At 37.3% G+C, this 14,947-nt stretch overlaps 2 protein-coding genes across 19 annotated transcripts in view; one reads left to right on the top strand and one right to left on the bottom strand.

The window, feature by feature from the left end:
• Positions 1-14,947, bottom strand: part of sod3b (superoxide dismutase 3, extracellular b) — a 92,153-nt gene that overhangs the window by 54,992 nt on the left and 22,214 nt on the right. For 13 of the 17 annotated variants that reach the window (XR_015476758.1, XR_015476752.1, XR_015476749.1 and 10 more), the window contains one exon: positions 9,065-9,171. The gene's annotated coding sequence lies outside the window, so the exon portion shown is untranslated. Of the gene's footprint in view, positions 1-1,612; positions 2,724-9,064; positions 9,172-14,947 lie in introns of those variants that run through there. The other 4 variants (XR_015476760.1, XR_015476750.1, XR_015476756.1 and 1 more) reach the window with 4 other exon arrangements.
• The window catches only part of stox2a (storkhead box 2a), a 74,453-nt gene that overhangs the window by 40,683 nt on the left and 18,823 nt on the right, over positions 1-14,947 (top strand). The gene's annotated exons all lie outside the window — the stretch shown is intronic.

The raw sequence follows: 14,947 nt of genomic DNA, 5'->3' as shown, positions 1-14,947 counted from the left end.
TTCTTATACATTTTTGAGGAACGCAGTTATGTAATGAATTACATTTTAAATATGTGTAATTTGATTACAGTTACTAAAGTCATTGTAATTCCGTTACTTCCATTACAAATACAGTTTTTGGAAGAAAAAAATACTTATTTTAAATAATGTTTTCAGCTGTAACATCAGTTAATAAGCATGAGCTTTTAAATTGCTGAACGTGAGGTGAAATGGTTGCTGTCGAGAGCGGTTGCTTTTTCAATTGGAAATACAGACATTACTTTGATTTCAAAAAAATATTGCTGTAAAATGCAGTCCCGTCTCTAAAGAACTTTCGACTGCTTTTAACTCGACCAGGAACTTGTTCAGTACTACACAGGAAGCATTCTACGACAATACTTATCACCAAGTAGGACACCGGTGCCCAAAAACATGGCTGTCCAACTCAGCCTAAACAGGCTAAATTAAAACAATTTCATGCAGGATCAGGATTATAATGTGAAGAGAAGCGTAGCTGCTTATGGAACCATTCACATATCGCGTCTTTCCCATGCAACCCAGTTGAAAACCACCAGTCAAGTGACAAGAACTAACCAATCAGCTTCATACTTTGGAATATACACATTTTGGTTGACTAATTACCTTGGACAAACACAGAACATCCAAACACTGCAGTGCTTTTACATACTATGGATGTGAATGGTTACATGTACCCAGTTTTCTTAATGTCTTCTTTAAAAAGACAAACAGGTTTGGATCAAGTGAATGATGAGAGAATTTTAAGTATTGGACGAACTCTTTAAGTCTTTTGAATATGTCAAGCTGCTGTGATCAACCCATTGTAATGTTTTTCTGTGAATATTAAATTACTGAAAGAGCTGCAGTTTATTTTGTATGTTTATAGGTATATTTTATATGTTTTAAAAGTAACTTTGAAATAAAGTTATTAGTAATCGGATTACTTTTTAAGTAATTAGAAATGTAATCAGATTACAATTTTCCAGTAGTAATCAATCATTTGGTAATTGATTACTTTTTAAAAGTAACTTACCCTAACAGTGAGGACATCATAGTCTCTAACAGGACATTACCAGTCTCTAACGCAGAGATGGGCAATTTCACTCCTAAAAGGTTAGTGTCCAGCAGAGTTTTGCTGAAACACTAATCAAATACAAGCTAATCAGAACAAGCTAATCAGTGTCTTCATGATCACTACAAAGGTTCAAGCAGATGTTTAATTGGACTTGGAGCTAAACTCTGCAGGACACCGGCCCACCAGGACCGAGTTTGCCCATCCCTGCTTCAACTAGTCTCTCACTGACATCACTAGTCACTCACAGACATCACTAGTCTCTAATAGGACAACACGAGTCTCCCACTGGACATCACTAATCTCTAATAGAACATCACTAGTCTCTCACAGACATAACTAGTCTCTAACAGTACATCATGAAGGGCCCGTCACACTGAATGTGCTTTTATGCATTGAGAGGTTCATCTTTTGAATGGTTTACTAATGGCCGCAAGCATTTTGTGCACTGCTTATGTGCACCTTGCATTTTAATGGCCTGCTGTGCCTCTCAATTTTGCCATTGCGCACTGTGCGCTCGCAGTTGAAAAAAGTAAACTCTGGGCAGAAAAAAAAGTCGCATTTATTCTTCGATCAACGGGGTTTCTGATCAGGTGACAGCAGTGTTTGTGTTGTCAAGACTACTACAGAGACTTTTAAAGATGGAGGAGACACTTGTGGTTGCTGTTTTAAGTTATCCAGAGCTACATGACTACAAATTTTGAATATCACAATATTATTAAAAGTTACAATTATAACAATATCAACAGCAACACTCGCGCACAAAACACAGCTGATTCAGTCGTTGCCTAATGACATAAAGCACACCATGCTTCTTCTTTTCCTGTCAATAAAAAAGACAGTGTGGCATGCCTAACATTTTTTGCAATGTAAAAATCCACAGGATTTCATCTCTATTCGCAGACGATGTTATTCTGTTGGCTTCATCGAACATAGATCTTAAGCATGCACTGGGGCAGTTTGCAGCCTAGTGTGACGCAGCTGAGATGAGAATCAGCACCCTCAAGTCCGAGGCCATGTTGCTCCACCGGAAAAAAGGTGGTTTGCCATCTCCAGGTTGGAGGAAAGTCCTTATTCCAGGTGGAGGAGTTTAAGCATCTTGGGGTTTTGTTCACGAGAGAGGGAAGAATGGAACATGAGATTGACAGGCGGATTGGTGCAGTGGCAGCAGTAATGCGGTATATGTACCGGCCTGTTGTGGTACAGAAGGAGCTGAGCCGAAAGGCAAAACTTTCGATTTATCGGTCAATCTACGTTCCTACTCTCACCTATGGTCATGAGCTTTGGGTCATGACCGAAAGGATCTCGTATACAAGCAGCCAAAATGAGTTTCCTTTGAAGGGTGGCAGGGTGCACTATTATGGATAGGGTGAGGAGCTCTGACACTCGGGAGGAGCTCGGAGTAGAGCCGCTGCTTCTCCACATCAAGAGAAGTCAGCTGAGGTGGATGCCTCCTGGACGCATACCTAGGGAGGTGTTTCAGGCATGTCCCACTGGGAGGAGGCCTCGGGGAAGACCCAGGACACACTGGAGGGACTATGTCTCTCAGCAGTCCTGGGAACGTCTCTGAATCCCACCGGAGGAGCTGGAGGAAGTGTCTGGGCAGAGGGAAGTCTGGAGTTCTCTCCTAAGACTGCTGCTTACGCAACCCAGCCTTGGAAAAGTGGCAGAAAATTAATGAATGAATATTCAGTGTGAACGGCTAGTCGCTAGTCTCTCACAGACATCACCAGTCTCTAATAGGACATTATGGCTGTTTTCATAATTGCCTAAAACTACTTAGTAGGTACTGCATTTAAATGTAAATGTGATACTTGGCCGTTGATCACGTGACCTACCCGCATCAGTTGCAGCGCTTTACTCCCATTCATGAATTTGCTCGTGATGCATCATTGGATAACATAGCGTCCATCGGATGCGCAGTTCAGAATCTCGCCAGAAGTAATAGGTTATCTGAGAACTTCTCACATACTGGTTTTTGAATTCTTGGAATTTGGACATACTACTCAGCTCGCATACTGTTTTTAGCATACTTTACAGTATAAAAGTATGTGATTTTGGATGCAGCTCATGAGCCTCTCACAGACATCATTAGTCTCTCACAGACATTACTATTCTATCGGAGACATCACTAGTCTCTCACAGACATGACTAATCTCTCACAGACATCACTAGTCTCTAACAGGACATCATAAGTCTCTAATAGGACTTCACTAGTCTTTCACAGACATGACTAATTTCTCACAGCACTTCAATAATCTCTCACCAACATCATTAGTGTCTCACAGACATCACTAGTCTCTCACAGACTATCACCAACATTACTAGCCTCTCACCAACACTCTCACAGACATCACTAGTCTCTTATAGTACATCACTAATCTTTTACAGACATCCCTAGTATCTCATAAGGCATCACTAGTCTCTTACAAACATTACTAGCCTCTCAACAACACTCTCACAGACATCCCTAGTCTCTCATGGCACATCACTAATCTCTCACAGACATCGCTAGTATCTCATAAGGCATCAATAGTCTCTCACAGACATCACTAGCCTCTCACCAACACTCCCACATACATCACTAGTCTTTCAAAGCATATCACTAATCTCTCACATACATCACCAGTCTTTACAGGATATCACTAGTCTCTTACAGACATCACCAGTTTTTCACAGACATCACTAGCCTCTCACCAACACTCTCACAGACATCAATAGTATCTCACAGCATATAACTAGTCTTTCAGATATCACTAGTCTCTCTCAGACATAACTATTAGACAGATCACTAAAGTCGATTTAATTAAAGTTGAATTGCTGAAATGAAAAGGCAGGTTAAATGCAGTGTACTAAGGATAAAAGTCTTCTTATATAAATATCATACAGTGCTTGTGGCATATGACGCAAATTTTCAGGATGAAAGTGTGTCAATGTTGTGGCCTATAATCTGTATACTCCTACAGTATATGAGAGAGTGCTAAGCTAGGCTAGGCTAGCTGCAGCTACACATTAGCCCTGCTGGTATAGTGAGCACAATATAGAACAGTTTCTCATCATCTAACTTTATCCATCTGTGTATAGATGAATATAAAAAGCATTTCACCTAGTTCACATGTAAAACTCAGACCCTGCGCTGGAGTTTAGAAAGCATAAAAAGAACCCAAGGGGTTGTATTAGAAATATTGCTTCAGTCTGAACAGTACTATACTCCAAACCTACTCCAGACCTTAGTGGAACAGTTTTGTTCTGAAGCAGAACTCAAAACTATTTGAGTGACATTGATTGTAATGATAGACATTAAAAACATTGCACATATGCTACATGCTAATTGTCTTGAAATTGTAGCATGGTTATAAACTAAGTGGGTATGATGTTCTGTTTAGTACCAGGCATGAGGCGATAACCGGTTTAGGGTGTTCTGCAGTTTCGAAAAAGGTTTTAAAACAGCAAAAATGTTCTGTTATACCATTCCTAAGGTATGTGTTCATACGTTTTTTTATGTGTCTGATTTTGTTTTTGTTTGTTTTTCATGACAACAGTATCTCCGGCAGAAAAGATCTCAGAAGATGCCTTTTCTGTAGTTGTAAAGATCAATGATTTATTTGAATTATTTAGCCAGACATGTTTACAGCTTCAAAATATTATAAATGTCTCTCAAAATAAAACGTATTGTGTTCAAATTGGAAAAAAGTTTTTGTTTTTTACCCAGACATTTAAAAGGAACATATTTTAGAGCCATGAATACCATGTGATAGTATAATCCAAGGTTATCATACCGTCAGAATCTTATACCGTGCAATGCCTATTTAGTACACAAAGTTATTAAAACTGACATTTTTCAGAACATAATTTAATGATGCTAGTAAAAGTAAAACCTTTTTAAAGTTTGCTGTAAGCTACCAAACCGTGTATGCGAAAACACCGTAATTTGTTAATTAATCTATTATATATAAATCCACAGTAAAACACTCTTGTTGCATGTTCGATGGTAAAAAACTGAGAAAATTATTGTGTATATTTACAGTGAAATAATATACATTAATTAGAAATAAGTACATTAGTAAATTAGTAGTAGTATTCAACAGGGTTTTATTTACAGTGGACTGAAAATTAGCATCCTCATCTATTTGAAATGTACTTTGCAAAGGACTGTCAACTGAAGGCAAAAGGCTAAAGTAAATTCAACATTTTAAAAGTAAGTAAAAATATCATAAATAGAATATTATGCTTTTGTCTAATTTACAGTGATGGCAATAAAGGTGCTATAAATATACAGCGTTACTATCAGCGATACTTTTTTCAATGATGAGTAATCAAATGAATTACTAGTTACCCCGTTACAACGCTGTTACTGTTACTGACAATAAAATGCACAATAATATAATTAAGAAAGCGAGACACATAACCAACTAATAATGATGACTGGTGTATCTATAAACGTGGTGTAACTGAGAATGTGATGATTGGCTTAGATAGAGTACATTTCCATCATTTGCCAATCAGAGGCAGAGTAGTGCAGGTGTTCACACACAAGCACACGCACAGTCAGTCGCACACATTAATGACCAGGAGCCAGAACTATGCCAAATCCAACAAGTTCAAAGGTAGCTTTTGCAAACTAGAAATATAAACTTCTCGTTAATATTTATAATGATATGTTGAACCTGATGGTTGTCTCTCACATTGTACAACAACAACATTTAAATGTAGATTAGTGTAATGGATTATATTTATTTTATAGTAACAATTAGATTTTTTTAAAGTAACGCAATAGTTTCATTTTCCTGGTTGTTAGTTACTTTCCTAATTATGTAACTCAGCTACTAACTAAGTTACTATTTGTAAGAAGTAACAACTAACTATAACTAATTACTACTTTAAAGGAACGCGACCAACACTGCTAATTAAACAGACCTACATAAAGTAAAACATGTGCCTGCTGTTTCTTCTCCACTTACAAAAGTATGTGAAGGATGTGCAGTTATCTTCACCCAAACTGTGAACTTACAGCTGATGTAACCAGTTTTGTTTCTTTCTTTGTTTAACAACAGGCATTTGCAGTGCACTCTGACATGGCTACACGTAAACAAGGCTTAAGTCTGTCCAACAACCTGTTTTAGTCCTGCCAGTCAGTCTGGTGACCCTAATCCATTACCTACCCATCAGAAAGAGAGTATATGAATGTGTGTCTTATGTACTGTATGGGTGGCGATGAACTAGTTTGAAGCTGCTGGGCTGCCATATGGGACGTGATGTAATTTGTGGGTGTGCTGAATGTGTGGGAGAGGGTGACTGCAATGCTATACTTACAGATGAATAGAGATGTCATGTATGGTCAGTTTGTTTTTGTGAGTTACCCCATTTTAAAGTCAGCACAGTTGCAATCATATTTGGGCATATGTTATGATAGGGAAATTGCTTCTTAAATGAGAAGAGTTGGAAAACTCCAAATGATACACATTTGAATGAACATTTGAGACAGTAAATCACAAACAACTTTTAATTCAGTTATACATCCAACAGGCACAAGACGTCAACATGACGTTGCATTTTGTTTGGAAATGAAAATCTAGTTGACATAAGAACCCAACGTCAGGCAGACGTCAATACCCAAAGTCCAACCTAAAATCAAATATCGATGTCTAATGATGTTACAGCTTGCCTTGAGTGGAAATTACCACACTGATGCCTATAAGGCGTTAGATTTTGCTTGCCATACCTGATGAGTAAATGTCAGTGTTTGACATCAAAATGAAGCTGGTTTAAGATGTTGGCTCAACATTAGATTTTGGTAACTTTCCAACACAACCTAAAGCCAACCTAAAATCATTTGACGTTGTTATTGAATGTCAAAATAACATTGTCCTTTGACACTGGTTAGACGTTGAATTTTGGTCACCTAATGTCACAACCTAAATCTAACCTAATATTAACATCTTATGACATTGTGTGCCTGCTGGGTATAAACAAAGGTTTCTTGTGCAATGTTATGTTTTACTGTTAACTTGTAAACTTTAGCTGAGCTGGTACAGCCTTGCAATAAACATAAACAAGGTAAAACGGCATTGTTGCTTCAGCAAATGCAATTTAATTGCAGTTTTTGGTTATGCGTAGGCAATGTATTTACATCTGTAAATCACTTCACAGGAAGTGGACATGGTCAAATTACCCTGATTGTGCACTAACATATTTAATACAAAGTTAGGTTAAAAATGATTTGATGATCTTGGACTTTTAGTCAGCATGCTTTAACACTACCACATTTATCAAAATAGAGATTTTAGGAATGGTACTGCACCTGAAATGGCAGTACCTACTACACGTACTGCATTTGAGTTTAAATGTACTACTCGATTGTTAGAAAAGTAAGTTCTAAACAGTATGAATGTGAGTAGTATGAATGGACTCAAATTTTGCCATGATCACGTAACCTACCCTTGTCAGTTACGTCGCTTCACTCCTATTTATAAATTTGCTTGTGATGCATCATGGGATAGCACAGTGTGCATCGGATGCGCACTTCAGAATCTTGCCGGAAGTAGTAAAGTCATCCAGGAACTTCTCACATCCTTTTTTTTATTCTAGGAATTCAGACATACTACTCAGCTCGCATACAGTTTTTAGCATACTATATAGTATGGAAGTATGCGATTTTAGACACAGTCTGTGTGTTTGTGTTAGGTTTAGTAGAGGTGTCATGTTCTTTTTTACGAGTTCTTTTTATGGGACCATTGATGTGAAGCTCATCTGTAATTTGATTTCTGAACTGCTGTAATATACACTTAAACCAAATTAATTAAAGGTTGCTCAGGCTCTTACATTTTTCAAAACACTTTTTGGTGTCTTCTAAACTTTCTAAACTGGACTTTTCATTTTGATGTAAAATTTCAGTGCATTCCACAGCCAATTCAAAGTATTATATAAAATATGCTTTTTATTATAATTATTCATTCATTTTCTTTTGGCTTAGTCTCTTTATTCATTAAGGGATGCTAAAGTGGAATGAACCACCAACTTATCCAGCATATGCTTTACACAGCGGATGCCGTTTCAGCTGCAACCCAGTTCTGGGAAACATCCATACACACTGATTCACACACACACTACGGACAATTTAATTTATTCAATTCACCTATAGCGCATGTCTTAGGACTGTGGGGGAAACCGGAGCACCCAGAGGAAACCCACACAAACACAGGGAGAACATGCAAACTCCACACAGAAATGGCAACCGACTCGAACCAGAGACCTTCTTGCCGTAAAGCAACAGTGCTAACCACTGAGCCACTGTGTTCGCTAATATAATATTATATATATATATATATATATATATATATATATATATATATATATATATATATATATATATATATATATATATATATATATATATATATATATATATATTTGATTTTTGTTTTTTTAAATCAGGGTGCCTGTAAGTTGTTGCCATCTTCGTGCCAGTAAACACATCAGAAAAGAGAAAAACGTGTTGCATGTGTGAGGGGAAGTTATTTTATAATAATTTTATATATTTATGATAAAGTGGAATATATAGATCAGGGGTGTCCAAACTCTTTCCTGGAGGGCCGGTGTCCTGCTGAGTTTAGCTCCAAATTGCTTCAACACACCTGCCAGGAAGTTTCTAGTATATCTACTAAAAGCTTGATTAGCTGGTTCAAATGTGCTTGATTAGGGTTGGAGCTAAACTCTCCAGGACACTGGCCCTCCAGGACTGAGTTTGAACAATATATAGATCTATATTGACCTACACAAATAAATTGTTTATCACGAACACTGCAATATTACATAAAACAACATGTGGCTCCTCATCATTTTTTATTTGGCAACTAAAATGTTGGTCTACCTCAGGCTCTGTTTCCACCTGCTTTTAACATTTGTTCAAATACTGACTTAACAATCTACAAAAGAGTTTCACTGAAATTATGCTTACTAGAAAGCCTAATGGGTAAAAAAGGGCATGAAGCTTACCTGCAATCACATGTTGAAATCACTCGTAAAGTATGTGGAATGCATGTGAAACTCTTGTGAAACATGGTTTTGGAAGAAGCACTTCAAAATCACCAGAGAGCAGCAATCTATAGATGTCACAACAAGTTCAAGTTAGTTTAGCAGTTTTTAAACACGCACACACACACAGTTTGTTTGAGGCTCTGTTTAAAGTGATTCACAGTTTCGGCCATTTGGCTGTCAGATTTAGATTTTGCACTTGGCTCTTGATCCGCGTCTCAACTATTGCAGCTCTTCCCAGAGTGAACAGCACCACAGCACAAGTGGAAAGCTTGGCCTATACAATAGGGCTCCAAGGGTAGCGCTGGCCACATTTGGTGTGTACAAGCAAACATTTTTTTTTCAGGTTTGTTGTCATGGAGACGAATCTTTTGTGTCCTCTCCCACAAAAAAATGAGGTCACCTCTCGTTCAGTGGGCAGCTGGGAGGATTTAGGTAAAGGCTCTCTCTCTTTCTTACTGTTTCTTTGTACTTTTTTTAGAGGTAGAGCTAACAAAGTACAAGACGTACCAGAGAAGAGCAACACTCAGATGATCACAGAATTGCGATGAATTATTGCATTGTTTAGATAAACACAATTGATTATATTTCCAAGTAGTGCTGGGCGATCTGGCAAAAATGCAATCTCGATTAATTATTCTCCATATTGAACGATGACAATATATATTTCGATATCAGTTGTTAAATGTTTTAAAGAGTATCCCAACGATAACTGAAGCCACAAAAATTAGAGGGTCCATTAAACAACCTATTTTTAGTGGGAAATAATATTTGGTGGCCGAAAATTCGGTGCATCTCTAATATCAACACACTGCTAGATTTCCATTGTTGCACATTTCTGCTTTGTGATTGGCTCTTAGATCAATATAGAGTGAAAAAGTCTAGAGCTTATCATTGTTATTTATTCTTTTTTTTCGGCTTAGTCCCTTAATTAATCAGGAGTCGCCAAAGTGGAATAAACCACCAATTTATCTACTTTCATTCACACACTCACACTATAGACAATTTAGCTTACCCAATTCACCTACACCACATGTCTTTGGACTTGTGGGGGAAACCGGAGCACCCAGAGGAAACCTTGCTCACATGAGGAAATCGTTGTCATTAACATAAATTTTATTGCGATTCGATATAATATCGTTTTTCAGCCCAGCCCTATTTCCAAGTGGTGTCAGTCATTGAAAGTTGCATCACATTTGTACACTCACTCCATCCACTCCTTCAGATGAAGCTTGAGGTTTCATAAGAAGATCAACGATTTGGGAAAAGAAGAAGATATGTAGTTTTAATGAGTCTATGTTCTTGCCTGTGTGATCATAGATATTTACATTAGATGTCGCCCACGCTATTGGTGTCTATTGAAAGGAATGCGTTAATAGAGCCACCATTTTAGTACAGGGTAGCGCTCCTTTGAAATGAATGTGGGACCAAGATGCAGTGGAGGACTGGCCATCCAGAGCCAGAGATATATACACATTTATACACACATATATATATATATATATCTGATCGGGAGCTTTCTCGGTGGTCAGGATGCAAATATTTTTTTAAATTATGGAAATTATAATTTTACATAATGTTTCTACAACGATGGATTAGTGAGTGCACGGGCATTGCAGACAAAGAGTGTGTGTTTGTGTGCATGAAAATGTATTATCCTCCCTACTTATTTAATTTGATCTAATTCGTGTTCTTAAACACACCCCCTCTCCTGTTTTCACTTTTAATTCTAACAGAGGGAGCGATTCGTTTGTGAATAAATCTCCATTATGAACGACTCGTTTACTTAGCCGACAATAATACACGTTTTTGGCACCGCAGCCAGCTTGTTGTGAATTTCATTTACATTGTTTGCTGATTTTATTCAACCAAACTATCATAAGCTTAGTATTTAGTGTGAGTTGGTGCTACTTTCCTTATGATTAGGGCAGTAAGAGACTGTATTATCATCAATAATGTTCCTTGCTGAGCACAAACGTTTGTGACATATAAAAATGTAAAAAACGAAATCTTACCTATGAAATGTTCTGCCTTTGTGCTTTGTTTTCTTTGTTTGCTTGTTACTACACCTCTACACAGTGCTAAAGTTCTTCAGCATCTTCACATTGGCTTTAGTCAATAAAAGTGAACTAGTGTGGTTGAATGACATTTGTCCTGGGAGCACTGTACAAATGTGCCGGCACTACTGACGCATGCTCAGGGTCCGTATGCGATATAAAGTGTATTTATCTATGGTGTGTGATTACTTAGTTAAGATGTTTGTTTACAAAAAGAGCGACGAAGTGGCGCAGTAGGTAGTGCTGTCGCCTCACAGCAAGAAGGTCACTGGTTCGAGCCTCAGCTGGGTCAGTTGGCGTTTCTGTGTGGAGTTTGCATGTTTTCCCTGCGTTCGCATGGGTTTCCTCCGGGTTCTCCGGTTTCCCCCACAGTCCAAAGACATGCGCTATAGGTGAATTGGGTGGGCTAAAATTGTCCGTAATGTATGAGTGTGAATGAGTGTGTATGGATATTTCCCATAGATGGGTTGCAGCAGGAAGGGCATCCGCTGCGTAAAAACATATGCTGAATAAGTTGGCGGTTCATTTCGCTGTGGCGACCCCAGATAAATAAAGGGACTAAGCCGAAAAGAAAATGAATGAATTAATGTTCACAAAAAGGATCATCAAAGAATCAAGTTTTAAAATATACCCACAAGGCCACGTGCATGAATTTTACATATCAAACAGGTTACAAATCTGCGCCCCACTGAACCCTATTCACTGGCACCCACTAAATGTGAGATGTTTACATCATAGATCACCAAGGAGATTACTCAGGTGACCAGATCTCCATCTTCTGACATTGGTGTGGCTGGACCTCCCAATTGATTGACTGTGTTCAGGTAACCATTAGGATAAAACAACAGCCTTATTATCTCACACTGGTATTAACCATGTGAGCAGATCAGGCTGCAGATGGAATGCTACAGTTTGGACGAGCATCTGCTTGATATTCGAAATGTGCTGAATATTCAAGACAGAGTGACTTGTTTTGCTGCTCTCCCTTTTCCTGTTTGTTTTTGGACATTTTGGATTCCTGCCTCCATCTAGTGTTGCCTCAGTCAAACTTCTGTCTGAGTTTCTGAAGGTTATGATTGTGACATCTCTCAAAGTCTGGTATACAGAAGATAAGTGTGCGCTTGAGGATTGCTTCTCACTTTTTTATTAGTAAGCATGCTGGCATATTGTAAAATAGATGTTAATAATTATCTATTGAGCAGCACTCACAGCCGGAAGGTCGCTGGTTCAATCATTTGGTGTTTCTGTGTAGAGTTTGCATGTTCTCCCTGTGTTGGTGTGGGTTTCCTCCAGGTATTCTGGTTTTCCCTACAGTCTAAAGACATGCACTATAAGGGAATTGAATGCTAAATTGTCTGTAGTGTATGTGTGTGAATGAGTGTGTATGGATGTTTCCCAGTGCTAGGTTGAGGCTGGAATGGGATCCGCTGTGTAAAACATGTGCTGGATAAGTTAGCGGTTCATTCTGCTGATAAATAAAGGGACTGAGCTAAAGGAAATTGAATGAATGAATTATTTATTTAAACTTGAAGTAGTGTATTACTTTTGGATTGGAACTTTAAAACCTATTTTTTCTTCATTTTATCATCTCAAATGCAAGCCACAATAAAAAACTGACATAAAAATGCAGAATAATTATTGTTAATATTGTCATTGTTTCTTGACCAAAGGGTCTAGTTTAAAATGTATCTGAAAACAATCATAAACTGAACAGTAAACACTAACAACTCTTTCCTTGACTATATTATATTATATTATATTATATTATATTATATTATATTATATTATATTTATTATATTGTATTATATTATATTATATTATATTATATTATATTATGTTATATTATATTATATTATATTATATTATATTATATTATATTATATTATATTATATTATATTATATTATGCTGCACATAAATATTTAATAATTCATTTCAACATTTACTCCTAGAATTTGAAGCAAAGCATGCTAGGAAACAAGCTTGAAAAAATGATACTCAAACCAAACAATTTAACTTAACGAGGGTTTTGTGAGTGAATAGTTCTCAAAGTACAGACGAGATTTTCACAGATTAAAAAAAGGAATTGAAAATGTATTTACTGTCAAGTGGTTTCTTTTTTCTGTTAAACAAAAGATATTTTGAAGAATGTTTGAAACTGGTAATCATTGGCTTACATGGGTGAAACAAATACTATGGAAGATTGGAAGTCAATAGTTACATTTTCATTTGTATGTTGAACAGAAGAAAGGAACTCAAACAGGTTTTTGACAAGTAAAGGGTGAGCAAATTATGAGTTTTTTTCAGATATGGGTGAACTTTTACTTTAAATAAACAAAAAAAAAGTAGATTCTAAGTTTAAAAAAAGTGTAAATATTTTTTTGTCTTCTCTTTCTCTCTGTTTCACTCTCTTGCTCTCTTTCTTTCTTTTCTCCTTTCTGTCAAGTGCTTATGCCCAGAGCGGTGACGTCACCTCAGTAGTGCTTGCAGCCACACGAGTTGGCTTGCATACAGACTCAAAGCTATATTCTATAGTGCACAATATGACATAATTTAATTCTTCCCCCATTTTTCATACAGAGAAAGATTATAAAAAGGAAAGTTCTGTAAAGGCTAACTTAGTTTTGCGTTTTGGACCCTACTTACAAAGCCTACTCCTAAAATTGTTCAAATAATGTACACTATTTAATCCATAGAAATGGTTTTTGCGTATTTAAAGTCTTTCTTTCTCTCTCTCTCTCTTTCTCTCTCTATCTAATTAGAATACATTCATTAATTAATTTTCCTTCAGGAGTCGTCACGGCGGAATGAACCGCCAACTTATCCAGCATATGTTTTTACACAGCAGATGCTGTTACAGCTGCAACTGAGTACTGGGAACCATCCATACACTCTTGCATTTACACACACACACTACAACCAATTTAGTTTATTTAATTCACCCATAGCTCATGTCTTTGGACTGTGGGGGAAACTGGAGCACCCGGATGAAACCCACACCAACATGGTGAAAACATGCAAACTCCGCACAAAAAATGCCAACTGACCCAGCTGGGACTTGAACCAGCAACCTTTTTGCTGTAAGGCGACAATGCTAACCAATGAGCCACTGTGCCGTCTAGAATAAAATATAAAGTTTCATCATGATGCTAAAATGGTAGTAATTTGAGTTTTTAAAATCCCTCTCTCAGACCCAAAACTGAGCATAAGGATTAATGCTGTTTTTATAGGCAGCTCAAGTTTATTTGCAGACCTGTTTGTGAATGTATGTCAAAGCTGTATGTGTAAGCTGACGTTTTTGCATTGAATGTTCTGATATTTAAAGAGAAATAATGTGAGGAATTTCATTCATTCATTTTCTTTTTGGCTTAGTCCCTTTATTAAACCGGGGTTGACACCGCGGAATGAACCACCAACTTATTCAGCACGTTTTTACACAACGGATGCCCTTCCAGCCGCAACCCATCTCTGGGAAACATCCATACACACTCATTCACACTTATACACTACGGACAATTTAGCTTACCCAGTTCACCTGTACCGCATGTCTTTGGACCCGGAGGAAACCCACGCGAACGCAGGAAGACCATACAAACTCCACAAAGATACGCTAACTGACCCAGCCAAGGCTCGAACCAGTGACCTTCCTGCTGTTAAGACGTTAATATCACTTAAATAGTTTCTTTAACATTAAAGTTACAGTCATATTTATAGATGACAGAATAGTCTTAAAGGGATAGTTTACCCAAAATGCAAATTTTTTCACTATTTGCTATTCTATTAAACA

Source organism: Danio rerio, chromosome 1, assembly GCF_052040795.2.
Source record: "Danio rerio strain M-AB ecotype USA chromosome 1, GRCz13ab, whole genome shotgun sequence".
In the NCBI taxonomy this organism is placed as follows: Eukaryota; Metazoa; Chordata; class Actinopteri; order Cypriniformes; family Danionidae; genus Danio; species Danio rerio.
The sequence above is the reverse complement of the archived record's forward strand: the minus strand, read 5'-3'. Positions and strand labels throughout refer to the sequence as shown.